This window comes from Gorilla gorilla, chromosome 16, assembly GCF_029281585.2.
Source record: "Gorilla gorilla gorilla isolate KB3781 chromosome 16, NHGRI_mGorGor1-v2.1_pri, whole genome shotgun sequence".
In the NCBI taxonomy this organism is placed as follows: Eukaryota; Metazoa; Chordata; class Mammalia; order Primates; family Hominidae; genus Gorilla; species Gorilla gorilla.
In genome coordinates, this window is record NC_073240.2 from 88,679,174 (window position 1) to 88,700,502 (window position 21,329).

A 21,329-nucleotide genomic window follows, 5' to 3' on the forward strand; every position below is an offset into this window, starting at 1 on the left:
GATGCAATAAATATTCTTGTTCATGTATCTTTACCTCCTGCTGCATATTTTCCTCTGGGTTAGGTTCCTATAATTAAGTTTCTGGGTCAAAGAATATTGTTAATTTAATAGATATTGCCAGACTGTTTTCAAAAAGAGCTATAATAATGCACATTTTTTGCCAGCAGTATATTCAAGTATCCCTTTTTCCCACCAGCAATAGGCGTTATTGCTCTGTTCAACGCCTGCCAGTATCATGGGCATAAAGGGATATCTCATTACTTTAATTTGCATTCACTGACAATTGGTGAGGTTGAGTATCTTAATGTTTGTTGGCCATTTGGAATTGCTTTTTTGTGCATTGCTTCTTTGCTAATCTTTCTATTGGAATGTTTCAAAGGGTTCTTTACATAAAATAAACTCAGATCATTTATATTAAAAATTTTCCCAGATTCATCATTGTTTTCTATTCTTTTTTTTCCTGGAATTTTTCTACATACAAAGGTTCTTAAATTTTGTATGGTCCTTATACATATTTTGCTATGTGCAAATGCTAAACAACATATGAGGTGTCTTAAATGTTACTTTTATAATGTTTATTGTCTTATTATTTTTTAGCTCAATCTTTAATCTTTATAGCATTATTTTATGCTTTGGGTAAAACAAGGATTAACTGTGTTTTCTTCTGGAGGGATAGCCAGTTATGCCTGTACCATTTGTAAATAATCTATGTTTTCTTACTGGTTCAAATATTAATGTCATTGTGTATTACATTTTCACGTATTTTTACATACAGTTCTGGATTTTCCAATCTGTTACACTAATCTATGTGTCTGTTTATATGCCAATACGATGAGAAACTGATTTGAATGGATATTTTGAATCATCTTTTATATGTCATATTGTCCGTTTCTAGTTTTCTTTTGCACGCTTTTCTTGGCAATTCTCTGGCTTTGTTTTCATTTATGTAAGTGCTTAGAATAATTTTATCCAGTTATTAAAAAATATATACTGGAATTATAATTGGCATTGTATTAAACTATGCATTGATTTCAGAAGAATTGTCATTTTTTTAAAATTTATCAATCACTGGGTGTCTATTTGTTCAGATCTTCATTTACATCATTTAATACAAATTTGTAAAAATTTAAATCCTAAAATTTTCTGTTACTTTCTTATGTTTATTCCTAAGATTTTATATTTTTTGCCATTATGAATGTAATTTTTGTTCTGCTTTAATTTCTGGATGCTTATTGATATATCAAAGATATTCTTTTTGTAATTTTATCATATCACAAACCACCTTACCAAATTCTTCTTAATCAAAGGAGAACTTTTTAACTATACTCTAGCGAGTTTTCTAGGTATCAAATAATTTTATCTAAAAGAGATAGGTTTATCACTTATCCCTTATATTTGTACTTTTTTATTTTTCTACTTCATTTTTAGAACCTCCAAGAAAATACTGACTAACAACAGGCATCTATATCTAGTCCTTGATTTAAGAGTAAAATAATTTTACTGATTTGTGATTGAAATAATATTTGCTATTGACTGTTGGCAAATTTAATTAATATATTGGTAGTCCCATTTTGCTTTCTAAAGAATGGCTAATGACTTTTTTCATTTGCTTTCCTGAAAGAAATGCTATTTCTTCATAGTATGACAATACCTTTATGTATCTTCATAAAATCTACTAGTTTATATTTTAGATATTTTTCGTGTATATTTATACATTTTTGCATTTGTATTTAAAAATAATCTTGATTTACTTTAGAATTTTTTCATGTGTATTTTAGACTTTTTGCATGTGTATTTATAAACAATATTGCTGATTTACTTTATCTAATATTCATTTACTTTAAGAAGGAGCTTTAGGCCAAATGCAGTGGCTCATGCCTGTAATCCCAGTACTTTGGGAGGCTAAGGTGGGCAGATCCCTTGAGCCCAGGAGTTCATGACCAGACTGGGTAACATGGTGAACCACCATCTCCACAAGAAATTCAAAAGTTAGCTGGGTGTGCTGGTACGCATGTATAGTCCCAACAACCTGGGAGGCTGAGGTGGGAGGATCACCTAAACCCACGAGATCAAGGCTGCAGTAAGCCATGTTCATGCCATTGCACTCCAGCCTGGGTCAGAGTGAAACCCTGTCTCAAACAAACAAACAAACAAACAAAAGCTTTACTGAAATGCAATTTACATACTATAAAATTCACCCATTTTATATATACAATTCAATGACTTTTAGTAAATTTATAATTGTACAACCATCACCACAATCCAGTTTCCATCACCTTGAAAAGATGTGCCCATGTGTAGCCAATTTCTGTTCCTCCAGTTCCAGGCCACCACTAACCTGTTTTCTGTGTCTACAGAAACAGAACATTTTATGTAAATAAATCTTACACTATGTGGTCTCCATGTCTTGCTTCTTTCGCTTGACATAATGTTTTTGAGGTCATGCATGTTTCAGCATGTATTACTATTTCATTCTTTTTTATTGTTGAATCAACTTTCTTTTTAAAAAAATGTATCTATTTGAATTTTGGAATTAAAGCTAAGAAGCCTTCTTAAAATGATCTGAGAAAATTTTTCATCTTTTTGGTGGTGTGTAATAGTTTTTCCCTAAAGATGAGATAGAATTTTGCTGTGAACCCATGTGGTGACTTTTTCAGTATGAGATATGTAATTGTTTATTCATTTTTTATAGTAATTGATCAATTTAAGTTGTCACTTTTTGGGGGATAAATTTTAATAACATATTTATCTAAAAAATAATCCATTCTCCTAAGATTTCAAATGTTCGTCATGTATTCTGTTATCCTGTTAATTTTTTCTCTACCATTGTGTTTGTGATATTACATTTTTTTCAGTCTTAATCCTGTACTTTGTTTTTTCCCTTTATTGCTCCTTTTCCTCCTCCTCCTCAAATTCCTCCTATTTCTTCTTTTAGGTATCTCATCAGGCTCATGAGGTATTTTATAATTTTTCAAGCAATATCTGTTTTAATGTCTATAACCTTTTTGCTATTTTTAGCATTAATTTTAATTAATTTCAACTTTTTAAAATAAATTCTTTCTTTTTAGTCTTTTTTTTTGGTTGTGTTGTTTTGTTGATGTCCTTTTTCTAAAATCATGAGATGAGTAATTTAGATCTAATTTAGATTTTGTTATTATATTTTTATTTACAAATTCATCAAAATGCTGTTTTATATTTTTGTTAAATACTCTTTTCATTGCTTTCTGGAGTCTGTGTTGTTGGTTTGATCTACTTAATGATTTAAGGAATATCTATTGGAATTGTTTCTCAATTTCCAAGTGGATGACATTATTCTGGTAATCTTTGAATGTTATATTTGGCCTATCAAATCTTCTTGGTAATCAGGTTTAGCTCAATTTATGTAAATATTCCATGAACCTACAGAAAATGAATATTATTTCTTTTAGGCATATATGGGCCTACATTATTGAATATAATTACTATATTATTAATTTCCTTCATGTCCTTAATTTTCTCTGATTTCATAATTAGTGAAATATTCTCCTACATTGAAGGCTTATCAAATTCTCCTTGATTTTCTAACAGATTTATACATATAGCTGTTATTTAGTATGCAGAAGTTTATGATAGAAGTATCTTCAACATTAGTTATCTCTGTTATCATTATATTATGCCCCTCTGTTTGGTGTTTTTAATAGTTCATTTCACCTAGATTGTATTAGGTAAAATATAATTGCCACTTCTGCTGTTAGTTTTGTTCTCATTTGCCTAATATCTCTCTTTATCTCTTACTTTTTTAATTTTAAAAATGTATTAAATATATATTTTTAAATAACTAGCAGATTTTCATCCAATTTTTAACACTATCAATCTCTTGCTTCTAATGGAAGAATTTAATTCATTTCTAAATTCATACATTAATTGTATTCCTGCCGTCTTTATATTTACTACCTAATGTCTTTAGTGATTTCCTTTTTTATTTTCCTTGGTTTTGGTTTGTTTGTTTTTTTCACCAATTTGCTAAAGTTGGTATTTATTTCATTTCTTGACTTTTAAATTTAGAAACTGTAGTACATGCTTTATATTCTAACTGATCACTTTCCCTTTTCAAGGACTCATAATCAGACCCTATTTATCTACTAATATGATTCGCACTCTTTCCTATACCTAATATTCTATTAACCTCATCTCCTTACCCTTCTATGAGATGAAATCTTACACTACTTTTATCTTTCTTCTTTCCTTCTTGCCACTGTTCAAGTCTCACATGGATGACATTTTTAGAATACTTCTTCCCTTTCCCTCCCAACTACCAACCAACTCTGGTTTCACAGAGCTAATGAAATATGTTCAGATGTAAGCTATTATAATTTCCTTGCAGATGCTCCTTCTATTTTAATAAACCATATTATTGTTCTATTTCACATTACTAGAAAGTCTGTCACCATCCATTTAGATTTATATGTGTAAACCAGGATTCTTTGCTCACCACATTTCTCTCTTCCTCCCTTTTCCTTACTTTGAGATTTCTATTATGATGGATCTGTTTGTTGGAGTTGGTCATTGAGTGTTTTCTTCTGATGGACTGAGCGACCTATTCTTTGAATTCTAATGTCTTTGCAAATATATTTCTTTTACTCCCAAGAGACAAATAATAACTTGACTAGGCACAGGATAGTTTAGTTGTAGTCCTTCCTCTCAGTAGTCTTCAAATATTATCCCAAACTCATCTAGCTTCCAGCCTTTTAGACAATCAGAGCAATGGCGGTCTCATTTTTCCATTATAAATACTGTTATGTACAAAATTGTGTCCCACAAAATTTTCTATGTTGAAGCCCAATTCCAATGCAATACATTTGGAGATAGGGCCTTTTGGGAGGTAACAGAGGTTAAACGACATCATTAGGGTGTGGTCATAATCAAATAGAACTGATAGAAAGAGAAAAAGATGCCAGATTTCTCTGTCTCTCTCTCTGTCTCTTCCTCTCTCTCATTCTTTGCTTGTGCACCCAGAGGAAAGGCAACGTGAGGACAGAGCTGTCTGCAAGCCAGAAAGAGGCATCACTAGAAACCATCTCTCCTGATGCTTTGATCTTGAACTTCTGGCCACCAGAACTGTGAGGAAATAAATTCATGTTGTTTAAGCCAACAAGTCTGTCATTCTGTCATGGTAGCCCAGGCCAAGTAATACAGGTCCTTTTTGCTTTTTAACTGAAAGTTTGTAAGATTTTCTCTTTAGCACTGGAACTCTATAATTTTATTAGAATGAACTTAAGTGGGTGTGTCTTTTCTCACCAAATCTCACTGGAACTTCTGTCATTTTAATTTGCCCTACCCACATCCCTCAGGGAAATCTTCCTACAGGCACTTATTGCTTCTCTTTTTTTTTTTTTTTTAATCCTCCTGAAATCCTATTATTTGTACTTTCAGTCTCTGAGGTTTATTCTCCAAATCTCTTATCTGTTATCTCATGTTTTTCATCTCTGTGTCATTTGAGATGTTTCTTCTAAATAGTGTTTCAGGTTATGAATTTAGGTCTCGGCAGTGGTTGACTATCCTCTCAACCAATTTATTTGTTACTTTTTGTTTATTTCAGAAATCATGGTTTAGAAGACCTAGACAAGTATTCTGAGTACTGCACTACAATCTCTTGTTTTATTCAAGAAATTCAAACACATTTTCCATTTTTCTGTTTCCATAAAAAGTCTAGTTCCACCCAACTGATATCATAATATATTCCTACATTCTTCATTCAAAAAATAACATAACTAATATTGTCCAGGGTATCTGTAGACCAGTATACGGTACTCAGTTAAGAAAATCAACATAATTATTACCCTCATTGAGTTTATAGTCCAGTGGTATAAACGGGCATCATACAAACCCATAAATGAATTTCTGCAAACAAATTTTAAGATATTCCATAAAAGAAAATAAGAGTACAAGATAAAATAACAGGGCAGGGTAGTGGTGTAGTAATAATTACTGTAAATTACATGGCTGTGAAATCTTCTCTGAGAAGTGAAATTTAATCCAAGAATAAAGAATGAGTTGGGAGACTAAGATTTAAGTGGAAGAAGATTAAAGGAAAAGTTTATAAAGATAGTGAACAAAGAATTGAAAGGAGGCCACCACAACTGAAACAAGCTGGGCTTTGAAGGTTGCTGTGGTGTGAATGTGTCCCTCAAATTTCATGTGTTGGAAACTTAATCCCCAAAGTCTTACATTAATTGGTGGTGGGGGTCTCTGGAACATAATTAGGATTAGATGAAGTCATAAGAATATGGCCCTGATGATGGGACTGGTAGCTTTATAAGAAGAGAGAGAGAGACCTGAGCAGGACTGCTCTTGTCCCCTCACCATGTGATATCCAGTGCTGTCTCAGGACTTTGCTGAGAGTTCTCATCAGCAAGAAGGGCCTCACCAGATACAGTCTCTTAAACTTGGACACTTGGACTTCTCAGCCTCTGGAACTGTAAAAAGTAAATTTATTTTTTTTATAAATTACCCAGTCTTGGGTATTCAGTTACAGCAACCGAAAAAAAAAAAAAAAAAAAAAAAAAAAAAAAAAGACAGGCATCGTGTAAGAATGTAGTATTCATTATAAGAGCATGAAAAGTCATTGTCATTTTTAAGAGCAGAGTAATACCATCCCACTTTCATATAAAAAGGATGACTCTGGAGGTTGTTTGAAGAATAGACGGGGGTGAATAAATCATGGCAACTTATAAGGAAACCTGAGATTTTAGAGTTATCTAAACCAAAGGTCAGCAAACTTTTTCCATAAATGACAAAACAGTAAATATTTTAGGCTTCGCATTACATATGGTCTCTGTTGTAACTAAACCACTATTGCAGCATGTAAACTGCCATAGATAATATATAAATGAATGACTATAGCTGTGTTTTGTTAAATTTTATTAAAAGGAACAGGTAGTAAAGCTAAATTTGGCCTGCAAGTTGTAGTTTGCTGATTCCTGATGTAAACATTTAGAAATTCCTTTCACTCATGCCAAAAGATTATCACCAAGATGTTAATTCTGAAGTTCTGTGATGTATCCCATAGACTAATCACAGTGACTAGCACGTGGTAGTTGTTCAGCAAATACGTGCAGAAAAAATAATCAGTGTAAAGAACCATAATATTTAAACTTGTCTAATCAGAAAACAAATTTGTTTAGCCATTCCCTTGGCTTGGTGTCACTAAACCAGCTTTCTGCCCATATCAGAGCATATTGCAGAGTGACTAAAAGTAAGCAGTGCTGGACAATTAGCTTAACGGGTAAGATATTTCAAATTTGCCTTGGCTTGTAATCCTTTCTAATATTCTATATTTTCTTATCAATAAAGAGAGTCTACATATGAAAGAACTGCATCCCCATTTATCTTAGAATACTTTACAGTCTACTTTCGATGTTAGGATACAGTGAAATAGATTCAAGTTCTTCACTTATTCCCTATTTGATATATAAGATTTATGTACTAATGTTATTAATCTTATGAAATTTGAATGCTGGATAACTGGAGGGTATATGGGTCTAAGCAACATTCCCAACACCAAGATGTTGGGAGAGTATGGGAAAATCTGGTGCATACATTACCAATGAGTAGGAGACATGTTCTAAATGCCCAGGCCCCACAAACAGAATACATGATTACTAGATAGGACCTTGAAGGTTGAGCAACTCTGAACTGGGGATGATTTTGAAATCAACAAGTCCATTACCTCCACTTTCTTGAAAATAGTCCTCTCTGTGCTTATTATGGGATGTCACTTGTGAAGGTGACAGGTGTTTGCTAGGCTGAGATGAAGACTGGGAAAGATGCTGCAATGTTTATAAAAGCTTACTCTGTGTAAACCTTTCTCAGAATTTGTGCCTTTTTAGGTCAGCTTAAGATGTCATATACGAGGGACACCATGGTCTATAAAAACTCCTAAGAATCTGCCAGCCAGGTTGGACTTTTTCCTCATTATAGTCCTTGAGAGACGCCAGGAATCATAGCTATGAGCACTATTTATTATTTATTTATTTTACTTGTAAGAAAAACATCACTACCAACTCATGGTAAGCTCGTATAATTATAATAGCTTATTTTTCAAGCCTTGAGAAGCTTTTTAAAAATTTTTCAAATTACAAAATAAATGTGTTTTCACAGAAGAAAATTTTTAAAATGCACATGTAAAAATAAAAAAATACCACCATGTATTTATTTGAAATCAATATCATGGTGAAAGCATTATTTGTGACCTCCTTTTAAAAACTTTATAATATAGCATATGCATGTCATTAACAATTCTTCTAAATATCAAAATACATTCAACAAATCATATATCTTTGGATACACTGGATACATTGGTTGACGCTAGGTTTTTACTATTACAAATGATAGTATAAAGAATATTTTTGTATAATATATTAATTTCCTAAGCATTTTCTTAGCGTAAATTTAGACTTGACCCACGCCTCTAAATTAGCCTGCATAGAGTTAATGATGTATTTATCCCAGCAGTGTTAAGAGATTAGCAGTTTTAATATAATTTCACCAAAACTGAATCTTGTCTTCAGTTTTTTTTTTTTCAAAGAGACAATAAGGGAGGGAGGAGCCAAGATGGCCAATTAGGAAGAGCTCTGGTCTACAGCTCCCAGCCTGAGCGACGCAGAAGACGGGTGATTTCTGCATTTCCATCTGAGGTACCGGGTTCATCTCATTAGGGAGTGCCAAACAGTGGGCGCAGGTCAGTGGGTGCGCGAGCCAAAGCAGGGCGAGGCATTGCCTCACTTGGGAAGTGCAAGGGGTCAGGGAGTTCCCTTTCCTAGTCAAAGAAAGGGGTGACAGACGTCACCTGGAAAATCGGGTCACTCCCACCCGAATACTGCGCTTTTCCAATGGGCTTAAAAAAACAGCACACCAGGAGATTATATCCCGCACATGGCTCGGAGGGTCCTATGCCCATGGAGTCTCACTGATTGCTAGCACAGCAGTCTGAGATCAAACTGGAAGGCGGCAGCGAGGCTGGGGGAGGGGCGCTCGCCATTGCCCAGGCTTGCTTAGGTAAACAAACCAGCTGGGAAGCTCCAACTGGGTGGAGCCCACCACAGCTCAAGGAGGCCTGCCTACCTCTGTAGGCTCCACCTCTGGTGGCAGGGCACAGACAAACAAAAAGACAGCAGTAACCTCTGCAGACTTAAATGTCCCTGTCTGACAGCTTTGAAGAGAGCAGTGGTTCTCCCAGCACGCAGCTAGAGATCTGAGAATGGGCAGACTGCCTCCTCAAGTGGGTCCCTGACCCCTGACCCCTGAGCAGCCTAACTGGGAGGCACCCCCCAGGAGGCGCAGACTGAAACCTCACAAGGCCGGGTACTCCAACAGACCTGCAGCTGAGGGTCCTGTCTGTTAAAAGGAAAACTAACAAACAGAAAGGACATCCACACCAAAAACCCATCTGTACATCACCATCATCAAAGACCAAAAGTAGATAAAACCACAAAGATGGGGAAAAAACAGAGCAGAAAAACTGGAAACTCTAAAAAGCGAGCACCTCTCCTCCTCCAAAGGAACACAGTTCCTCACCAGCAATGAACAAAGCTGGATGGAGAATGACTTTGACGAGCTGAGAGAAGATGGCTTCAGACGATCAAATTACTCTGAGCTACGGGAGGACATTCAAACCAAAGGCAAAGAAGTTGAAAACTTTGAAAAAAATTTAGAAGAATGTATAACTAGAATAACCAATACAGAGAAGTGCTTAAAGGAGCTGATGGAGCTGAAAACCAAGGCTCGAGAACTACGTGAAGAATGTAGAAGCCTCAGGAGCTGATGCAATCAACTGGAAGAAAGGGTATCAGCGATGGAAGATGAAATGAATGAAATGAAGCGAGAACGGAAGTTTAGAGAAAAAAGAATAAAAAGAAACAAGCAAAACCTCCAAGAAATATGGGACTACGTGAAAAGACCAAATCTATGTCTGATTGGTGTACCTGAAAGTGATGGAGAGAATGGAACCAAGTTGGAAAACACTCTGCAGGATATTATCCAGGAGAACTTCCCCAATCTACCAGGGCAGGCCAACATTCAGATTCAGGAAATACAGAGAATGCCACAAAGACACTCCTCGAGAAGAGCAACTCCAAGACACATAATTGTCAGATTCACCAAAGTTGAAATGAAGGAAAAAATCTTAAGGGCAGCCAGAGAGAAAGGTCAGGTTACCCACAAAGGGAAGCCCATCAGACTAACAGCAGATCTCTCTGCAGAAACTCTACAAGCCAGAAGAGAGTGGGGGCCAATATTCAACATTCTTAAAGAAAAGAATTTTCAACCCAGAATTTCATATCCAGCCAAACTAAGCTTCATAAGTGAAGGAGAAATAAAATACTTTACAGACAAGCAAATGCTGAGAGATTCTGTCACCACCAGGCCTGCCCTAAAAGAGCTCCTGAAGGAAGCACTAAACATGGAAAGGAACAACCAGTACCAGCTGCTGCAAAATCATGCCAAAATGTAAAGACCATCGAGACTAGGAAGAAACTGCATCAACTAACGAGCAAAATAACCAGCTAACATCATAATGACAGGATCAAATTCACACATAACAATATTAACCTTAAATGTATATGGGCTAAATGTTCCAATTAAAGACACAGACTGGCAAATTGGATAAAGAGTCAAGACCCATCAGTGTGCTGTATTCAGGAAACCCATCTCACGTGCAGAGACACACATAGGCTCAAAATAAAAGGATGGAGGAAGATCTAACAAGCAGATGGAAAACAAAAAAAAGGCAGGGGTTGCAATCCTAGTCTCTGATAAAACAGACTTTAAACCAACAAAGATCAAAAGAGACAAAGAAGGCCATTACATAATGGTAAAGGGATCAATTCAACAAGAAGAACTAACTATCCGAAATATATATGCACCCAATACAGGAGCACCCAGATTCACAAAGCAAGTCCTGAGTGACCTACAAAGAGACTTAGATTCCCACACATTAATAATGGGAGACTTTAACACCCCACTGTCAACATTACACAGATCACGAGACAGAAAGTCAACAAGGATACCCAGGAATTGAACTCAGCTCTGCACCAAGCAGACCTAATAGACATCTACAGAACTCTCCACCCCAAATCAACAGAATATACACTTTTTTCAGCACCACACCACACCTATTCCAAAATTGACCACATAACTGGAAGTAAAGCTGTCCTCAGCAAATGTAAAAGAACAGAAATTATAACAAACTGTCTCTCAGACCACAGTGCAATCAAACTAGAACTCAGGATTAAGAATCTCACTCAAAACTGCTCAACTACATGGAAACTGAACAACCTGCTCCTGAATGACTACTGGGTACATAACAAAATGAAGGCAGAAATAAAGATGTTCTTCGAAACCAAGGAGAACAAAGACACAACATACCAGAATCTCTGGGATGCATTCAAAGCAGTGTGTAGATGGAAATTTATAGCACTAAATGCCCACAAGACAAAGCAGGAAAGATCCAAAATTGACACCCTAACATCACAATTAAAAGAACTAGAAAAGCAAGAGCAAACACATTCAAAAGCTAGCAGGAGGCAAGAAATAACTAAAATCAGAGCAGAACTGAAGGAAATAGAGACACAATAAACCCTTCAAAAAATTAATGAATCCAGGAGCCGGTTTTTTCAAAGGATCAACAAAATTGATAGACCACTAGCAAGACTAATAAAGAAAAAAAGAGAGAAGAATCCAATAGACACAATAAAAAATGATAAAGGGGATATCACCACTGATCCCACAGAAATACAAACTACCATCAGAGAATACTACAAACACCTCTATGCAAATAAACTAGAAAATCTAGAAGAAATGGATAAATTCCTCGACACATACACTCTCCCAAGACTAAACCAGGAAGAAGTTGAATCTCTGAATAGACCAATAACAGGAGCAGAAATTGTGGCAATAATCAATAGCTTACCAACCAAAAAGAGTCCAGGACCAGATGGATTCACAGCCGAATTCTACCAGAGGTACAAGGAGGAACTGGTACCATTCCTTCTGAAACTATTCCAATCAATAGAAAAAGAGGGAATCCTCCCTAACTCATTTTATGAGGCCAGTATCATCCTGATACCAAAGTTGGGCAGAGACACAACCAACAAAGAGAATTTTAGACCAATATCCTTGATGATCACTGATGCAAAAATCCTCAATACAATACTGGCAAACGGAAACCAGCAGCACATCAAAAATCTTATCCACCATGATCAAGTGGGCTTCATCCCTGGGATGCAAGGCTGGTTCAATATATGCAAATCAATAAATGTAATCCAGCATATAAACAGAATCAAAGACAAAAAACCACATGATTATCTCAATAGATGCAGAAAAGGCCTTAGACAAAATTCAACAACCTTCATGCTAAAAACTCTCAATAAATTAGGTTTTGATGGGACGTATGTCAAAAAAATAAGAACTATCTATGACAAACCCACAGCTAATATCATAATGAATGGGCAAAAACTGGAAGCATTCCCTTTGAAAACGGGCACAAGACAGGGATGCCCTCTCTCACCACTCCTATTCAACATACTGTTGGAAGTTCTGGCCAGGGCAATTAGGCAGGAGAAGGAAATAAAGGGTATTCAATTAGGAAAAGAGGAAGTCAAATTGTCCCTGTCTGCAGACGACATGATTGTATATCTAGAAAACCCCATTGTCTCAGCCCAAAATCTCCTTAAGCTGATAAGCAACTTCAGCAAAGTCTCAGGATACAAAATCAATGTACAAAAATCACAAGCATTCTTATACACCAATGACAGACAAACAGAGAGCCAAATCACGAGTGAACTCCCATTCACAACTGCTTCAAAGAGAATAAAATAACTAGGAATCCAACTTACAAGGGATGTGAAGGACCTGTTCAAGGAGAACTACAAACCACTGCTCAAGGAAATAAAAGAGGATACGAACAAATGGAAGAACATTCCATGCTCATGGGTAGGAAGAATCAATATCGTGAAAATGGCCATACTGCCCAAGGTAATTTACAGATTCAATGCCATCCCCATCAAGCTACCAATGACTTTCTTCACAGAATTGGAAAAAACTACTTTAAAGTTCATATGGAACCAAAAAAGAGCCCACATCGCCAAGTGAATCCTAAGCCAAAAGAACAAAGCTGGAGGCATCACACTACCTGACTTCAAACTATACTAGAAGGCTACAGTAACCAAAAAAGCATGGTACTGGTACCACAACAGAGATATAGATCAATGGAACAGAACAGAGCCCTCAGAAATCACGCCGCATATCTACAACTATCTGATCTTTGACAAACCTGAGAAAAACAAGCAATGGGGAAAGGATTCCCTATTTAATAAATGGTGCTGGGAAAACTGGCTAGCCATATGTAGAAAGCTGAAACTGGATCCCTTCCTTACACCTTATACAAAAATCAATTCAAGATGGATTAAAGACTTAAACATTAGACCTAAAACCATAAAAACCCTAGAAGAAAACCTAGGCATTACCATTCAGGACATAGGCATGGGCAAGGACTTCATGTCTAAAACACCAAAAGCAATGGCAACAAAAGCCAGAATTGACAAATGGAATCTAATTAAACTAAAGAGCTTCTGCACAGCAAAAGAAACTACCATCAGAGTGAACAGGCAACCTACAAAATGGGAGAAATTTTTTGCAACGTACTCATCTGACAAAGGGCTAATATCCAGAATCTACAATGAACTCAAACAAATTTACAAGAAAAAAACAAACAACCCCATCAAAAAGTGGGCGAAGGATATGAACAGACACTTCTCAAAAGAAGACATTTATGCAGCCAAAAAACACATGAAAAAATGCTCACCATCACTGGCCATCAGAGAAATGCAAATCAAAACTACAGTGAGATACCATCTCACACCAGTTAGAAAGGCTATCATTAAAAAGTCAGGAAACAACAGGTGCTGGAGAGGATGTGGAGAAATAGGAACACTTTTACACTGTTGGTGGGATAGTAAACTAGTTCAACCATTGTGGACGTCAGTGTGGCGATTCCTCAGGGCTCTAGAACTAGAAATACCATTGGACCCAGCAATCCCATTACTGGGTATATACCCAAAGGACTATAAATCATGCTTGTATAAAGACACATGCACACGTATGTTTATTGCGGCATTATTCACAATAGCAAAGACTTGGAACCAACCGAAATGTCCAACTACGATAGACTGGATTAAGAAAATGTGGCACATATACACCACGGAATACTATGCAGCCATAAAAAATGATCAGTTCATGTCCTTTGCATGGACATGGATGAAATTGGAAATCATCATTCTCAGTAAACTATCACAAGAACAAAAAACCAAACACCGCATATTCTCACTCATAGGTGGGAACTGAACAATGAGAACACATGGACACAGGAAGGGGAACATCACACTCTGGGGACTGTTGTGGGGTGGGGGGAGGGAGGAGGGATAGAATTGGGAGATATACCTAATGCTAGATGACGAGTTAGTGGGTGCAGCACACCAGCATGGCACATGTATACATATGTAACTAACCTGCACGTTGTGCACATGTACCCTAAAACTTAAAGTATAATAATAAAAAAAGAGACAATAAGTATCTAATTTTAGTTTCCTTTGCTTTGATTTTAATTAGTTGAGTATTTTTTCAAGTCTTGTCATTGATATTTCTTATTTTATAAATTACTGATCTTTTATTATTTCTCCTTTGTATATTTATTTTATATAGTTATAATTTTATTAGTCTTTCATCTATTACAGACATTCACATGTTGTATTTTCTCAGTTTGTCATTTGTATTTATTGTTATAAAGTTTTTAATATGTAAAATTTCAAATTGCATTCAGTAGTAGCCCACATTTATGTAGCTGGTCTATAGATTTCAGATAGTACTAAATTTTTAACACATGCAATTTTATTTAATCTTTAAACCACCTTTAAAATGCATATGATAAGTATCCTTATTTCATTGGGGAAACTGAGCCACAGAGAGGTTCAGTGTCTTTCCCAAGTTGCATACCAATTACTATATGTTAGAGCTTGGTATTTAAAATTAGCGTATCTGATTGTAGAGTGCTTTTTATTGAATATTTTCTTTTTTCTTTTTTCTTGAGGTATTTGCCTAGAAAGTCTTGACCCACTCTAACAATGGATTTTTTTTTAATTTCTTACACTCTTCTCTTTATCTAACCCTTCACTTTCTTTTTTCCCATTCTCTTTTTCTTCTTCTTTACCATATTTCCGTTCCTCCTTCCCCAACTTCTACATTCTCTTGATTTTATCTGGAATTGATGTTGCTATGGTAGGATGAAAGTTAGTTCTCCAAATAGTTAATCAATGATGTCTGAACTACTTATTAAACAATCTAGCACTTTGTCAATAATTTGAATGCTAAATTTATCATATGAATAACCGATATACTTGGATGTGTATTTTATTTTATTGTTCTATTGTTACTGTACTAATGCCACATGGTTTAAATATTCTATAATATTTTATTATCCAAGAGTGTAAATGCTTTATCACAATATTTTTTCAAAATTGTTTTACTATTAATGATCATATGTTTTGCCATATAAACCTTTTCTTGCTTATCAGTTTTCAAATAATGAGTTGATTTTCTACTTCTCCAAAAGTAAACAATAAGGGTATTTTTGTGTTTTGTTTTTTGATATTATAAACTGATGAATTTTAAAATACTGCTGTTTTAATATCCTTATTAACACTCAAGTTTTCCATTTTTGGGCAGTGGAAGCCTCTTAAAATTTTATCTGAATGATTTTGAATCAAACTCCAACTGCCTTTTGTAACTTTCATGCTTTCAATGATCTAGACTCATTTTCTACCTCAAATCAGGAATCAGTCATATCTTCAAAGATCCCTGATTAATGTTGTGATTAAGTTTATGAGCTGAGCATTAGGGGTGCTCATTGCTATTGCTTTAGTCATGATTTCAAGTATTTTTTTTCCTGCCAAAGAAAATACAGTATGAGTTCATACTGATATTTTCATTGAAATGTGGGATTAAACTTCTTGGCATTTCTTATTTGATTTTAGATATGATCTCTTCTTTAACATTGAAAGTCTTTGTTTATTTACATAATTATTTTCTCTACACACACACACAATTCACTAACAATAAGCTTTGGTGTGTTTATGTTTTGTTTTAATTATTGTTATCTTCTGCATTTAATCCGTTAAGGGCATGCAATAAAATTACCGCATTTTAAAGTTATTTGAAACAGTTTCTCTCTGCATCATTTTTCCAACAACTCAATTCAAGGATTGTTTTTTTTAATTATTAGCAATCCCTTTTTTAAGTCTATGTAATTTTGTTTCAAAAGTATATGCATTTACATGGTGTTAAAGTCAAACCTACAAAACAAAATGTATTAGAAAAGTCTAACTTCAATCCTCTCTCTGCTGTTCTCTGTTAAAAAAAAAATTAAGTTTTTTCTTCCATTTTTAAGTAAAGGATTTATATGTATATATGTCCTTTTATATTCCATATCTATCCACTTTAAAAATAAAGGATTTATGTACATATGTCCTTTAATATATATTTATATGTACATTAAATATACATATGAATATATGGATATATATAGATATAAAATATATATTAGTCCCTTCTTTCTCAATTAAATGTTGTGCCATATTATACAAAAATGTTTCCAATAGTTTTATTGTTTTTTACTTAATACATCCCCAAAGATAATATAAGAGCAGCAGCATACAAATATATGTTTAATTACACACTAGAATAATACTTCATTGTGTATTCATAGTTTAGTTAGTTTTGTTTTGTTTTTATTTTTATTTTACCTTGGTGTTTTCTTTTATTGAATCATACAAAATTGTTTGTATGATTTATTAGCTAAATAAATCTTTTACCTAATATACCTTTTAAGAAGCAACAGATTTCAAAACATTCAGCAGCTTCTCATTTTTTATGTAGCATTTTTTTTAACCTGTAGCATATTTTTTCAAAACAAAACTCTTAAATAGATGTGCTTTGAAAGTTAACTGGTAATGACTTGATTTATATCATAGCTTAAGAGAACAATTAGTTTAAAAGGACAGACTAGACATGTGTTTCTTTAAAAAAATAATACAATTTTTGATCAGGTGAATTCAAGTACAGATTTAAAAACAGACAGCATCCTAAAGTGCCTCCTTTTATTTATAATGCCACTTCTTGAAATTATAGTGATCTACAATGTGAACAGTAAAGCAAATAATTTCAAACTATATTTTTATGTACATTTAAAGCCCTTTAGGATTATGTACCACTATTAAGTACGTGGACTGAAACCAGGGCACTTCCAACATATAGCTCATGCTTCTATGTGATTATTTTTAAGAGCAAACTTAGAGGCATTCTTTTTCCTCCACCCCCAACTGAAACAATTTTCAGCTACAGAGGAGAGCTGCTACCTCACTCCAGCAATGAAAAATATTACTGTAAATCCAATTTGACCAGCCAGTTTCTCAAGATCCTTATTTATTTATTTATTTGTTGTAGAGATGGGTGGTCACTACGTTGCCCAGGCTGGACTTGAACTCCTAGGCTCAAGATACTCCCGACTAAGCTTAGAGTAGCTGGGGCCACAGCCACCTACCACCACACCCTGATCTCATATGTTGTCACTCCCAGCCAATTTTTTTTTAACTTTTTGTAGAAAGAAGGTCTCGCTATGTTATCCAGGCTGGTCTCAAACCCCTGTCTTGGTCTCCCAAGGTGCTGGGATTACATGTGTGAGCCACCACGCCTGGCCATCAAGACCCTTTTTTATTTTATTTTTATTTTTTTAAATTATACTTTAAGTTCTAGGGTACATGTGCACACCGTGCAGGTTCGTTACATATGTATACATGTGCCATGTTGGTGTGCTGCACCCATTAACTCGTCATTTACATTAGGTATATCTCCTAATGCTATCTATCCCTCCCCCTACTCACAACTTATCAGCACAGTTTTACGTTCTCTTTCTTTCCTTCTTCTTACAAAAACAAAACATCAAAACATATAGGAGGGCATCCCTGCTGGCCTGTTCATCCTGCAAGGTTTCTCGAAAAGGCAGAGCCTGTTGCAATACCTTCTCTGGTCAGCCATGCAGGGTGAGCAGACACCTGTGCTTGGCCTCACAAAGCAAAAAGGTGGACCTAGAACCCACTCTTCCCACAGCAGACACAGAAGGTTAAAAAGTAACAACAAATCACAAAGTGACTTCAAGCATACTAAAGAAATCAATGATTTAGTGTCTTAAACGCATGTTCTCACTTGTAAGTGGGAACTAAATAATGTGTACATGTGGACATAGAGGTTGGAATAATAGACCTTGAAGACTAGGAAAGGTGGGAGGGGCAGCGGGTGCTAGGGATGAGAAATTACTTAATGGGCACAATGAACACTATTTGGGTGATGGTTACACTGGAAGTCCAGACTTCACCACTATGCAATATATACATGTGGCAAAACAGCACTTGTATCCTCAAATCAATAAAAATAAAAAAAAAATTAATAAATTCACTGGTCTCCTTATACTAATATAAACAACTTTGTGAGCCACAGTCTTTGAAAAAATTATAATCGTAATTGGCCACACTCCATTGTTTCATATATATATATATACACATATATATATACACAAACACATATATATACGTATGTATATATATATACACAAACACATATATATACATGTGTATATATATATGTGTGTATATATATATATATACACACACACACACATACACATACACACACACACAATCTTGAAATGGTGTGATTTAGATTCTGCGTTGGCCTGAGCTCTAAGGGCTACACTTACCTATCTGGTAATTGTAGCACAGGTTTACCTTACTTTTCTTTTTTTTTATATTTAAATTATGTTAAGTATTCAGGAGGCTGAGAACACAGACTTCCTCTCCCCTATGATCGTCTATACTTAGGCTAAGAATTAAACAAGAACCTTTGTGTTCAGCTAGTGCCAAAACAAAACTGAGCCCTAAACAGGTTGCCATAAGCATGCTGGCTTTGCTTAGTGTTTAATGTTTTTTTAAAAAAAAAAGCATGGAACACTTCACGAATTTGAGTGCCATCCTAGTGCAGGAGCCATTCTGATCTTCTCTGTATTGTTCCAGTTTTAGTATATATGCTACAGAAGTGAACACTTATAGCTTATTTAACTAGTTCCCTATAGATGGACACTTGGGGACATAGTCTTTTACTATGACAAAGAGTGCTGTAATGAACATCTTTGGGAATATGTCGTTTTGTACTTTTGGAACGTTATCATTGTGACAAATTATTAGAAGCAAGATTGCTGGGTCAACGGGTCAATATATATGCATATGTTACATGGATATATAATTTTGCTAGATGTCACCATACTGCTTGTGTAATTTAATATATCCATTGCTAATCTACAAGAGTGTGTATATCTTTGAAGTTTCACAAGTAGTGTGCTTGTCAACCTTTTGGATTTTGGCAATCTGGGAGGAAAGTAATGACATATCAGTGTCGTTTTTAAATTTCATTTTTCTTACTATAAGTGAGGTTGAACATCTTTTCATAAGTTAAGGACCATTTGTTTTCTACTTTCTGTAAATCAATGTCTTTATATATCTCATGCATTTGTCTTGTTTCTTATGTTTTTAGAAGTTCTTTTTATGTTAAGATTACTGACTCTTCTGGTGTGTTTTGCAAGTAAGTTACAAACTATTTTGGTACTTGCAAAAATTATACATATAAATTATACATTAAAAAATACATCTTATTATACATTAAAAATTATACATATATTATAAATATTTACATCATATTATAAATATATATGATATAACATATATATTATATAGATTATATCATATATAATTATATACATTCATATATCTCAAGATTTCCCCTATTGAATGTGGATTTGAGTATTATTAATTATTCCCATTTCTAGATCATAAAATAATTACTTCATACTTTATTCCATTATATGTTAGTTTTTAACATTTAAATCTTTGATTCATTTTGGATTCTTTTTTGGTATATGGGGTGAGGACTAGACCAATTTTCATTTTTTATTTTGTTATTCATATATTCCATTACCATTCATCAAGAAGTTCATCTGTCCCCCAGTAGTATGAAATGTTATGGTATTATAAATTCAATTTTTGTATATAAGTCTATTACTGGTTCTGTTCACAATGTTTTAATCGGAGAGATTTTAGCTATTTTTGCTTTTTGTTCTCGCAAATGTATTTTATAATTAACTTGTCTGGCTCCAGAAAAAAAAAACATATAAAAATTTTTCCTTTTAATTTGGTCCTATGATATTTATATATTAACTTTAAAATAATATATTTTAATGATGTTGAATGTTCCTTCCAGGAATATGATACGTCTTTCTATTTGTCCAACTCTACTTCAGGAGTGTTTTATAATTTTTCTCATATAAATTTTGCCTGTTTTAAACTTTTTTTATGTTATTGATGGAGTCTTCTCTTTAATACATTGTTCAGGTCTATTTTTGAGTTAATTATTGTCTATGTTGTAAGGCAGTAGTGCAACTTCATTCTTTTGCATTTCATATCCAGTTATCCTAGTATCTTTAGTTGGAAACACTATTATTTCCCCCACTGAACTGCCCTAGCATCCTTGACTATAGTTGAGTTGAAATATGAGTTTACTTCTAAACTCTTCATTTTATTATTTTGATCTGTGTGACTATTCTTATGCCAGTACACATTTACTAACACTATGTAAATTTTTAAGTCAGGAAGTTTGACTCCTCTCACTTTGTTCTTCTTTTTCAAAATTGTTTTGGCTATTCTGGGTCCCTTGTATTTTCATAGCTGTTGCTTTTGGACATATAATTTGAAACCAATCAGTGTTTTAAATTCTAATATTTGCTTTATTAGAATTTTTAATTGTTCCATTTGATTTCATCAAAGAATTAATTATGAACTTTCCCTCCTCTCTATTTCTTGTAACTCTACCTAATTTTCCCATCTCTCATTTCCATTACTAAAGTTTCGGATCAGTGTTAAATAATAGTTGTGATTGCACGAATCCTTGTAGCATTCCTGACTTCAATGAGAATTAAAGGCTTACTGTTAATTTTGATGTTATTAATTTTAGCAAAAATAACAATTTAGCAAATTGTTTCTCGTTAATTAAAACCTTGTAAACAGGAATGACTATGAGGGTGTCTCAAATTTCTGAGTCTTAATTTCCCTGTGAAACTAGGGAACTGAAGCTAGATTGGATCAGTGTCCAGTCAAACAAATGCTGGCTTTAGGGTTCAACACAAACTAGCTTTCCTA

At 34.4% G+C, this 21,329-nt stretch overlaps 1 long non-coding RNA gene and 1 other non-coding gene across 3 annotated transcripts in view; both read right to left on the reverse strand.

Annotated features, from left to right (window-relative positions):
- The window catches only part of LOC129526938 (uncharacterized), a 373,113-nt gene that overhangs the window by 131,329 nt on the left and 220,455 nt on the right, over positions 1-21,329 (reverse strand). The window lies entirely within an intron of this gene.
- Positions 19,078-19,184, reverse strand: LOC115930999 (U6 spliceosomal RNA). Its single transcript, XR_004067574.1, has one exon. It is a non-coding gene; the product is annotated as a U6 spliceosomal RNA (small nuclear RNA).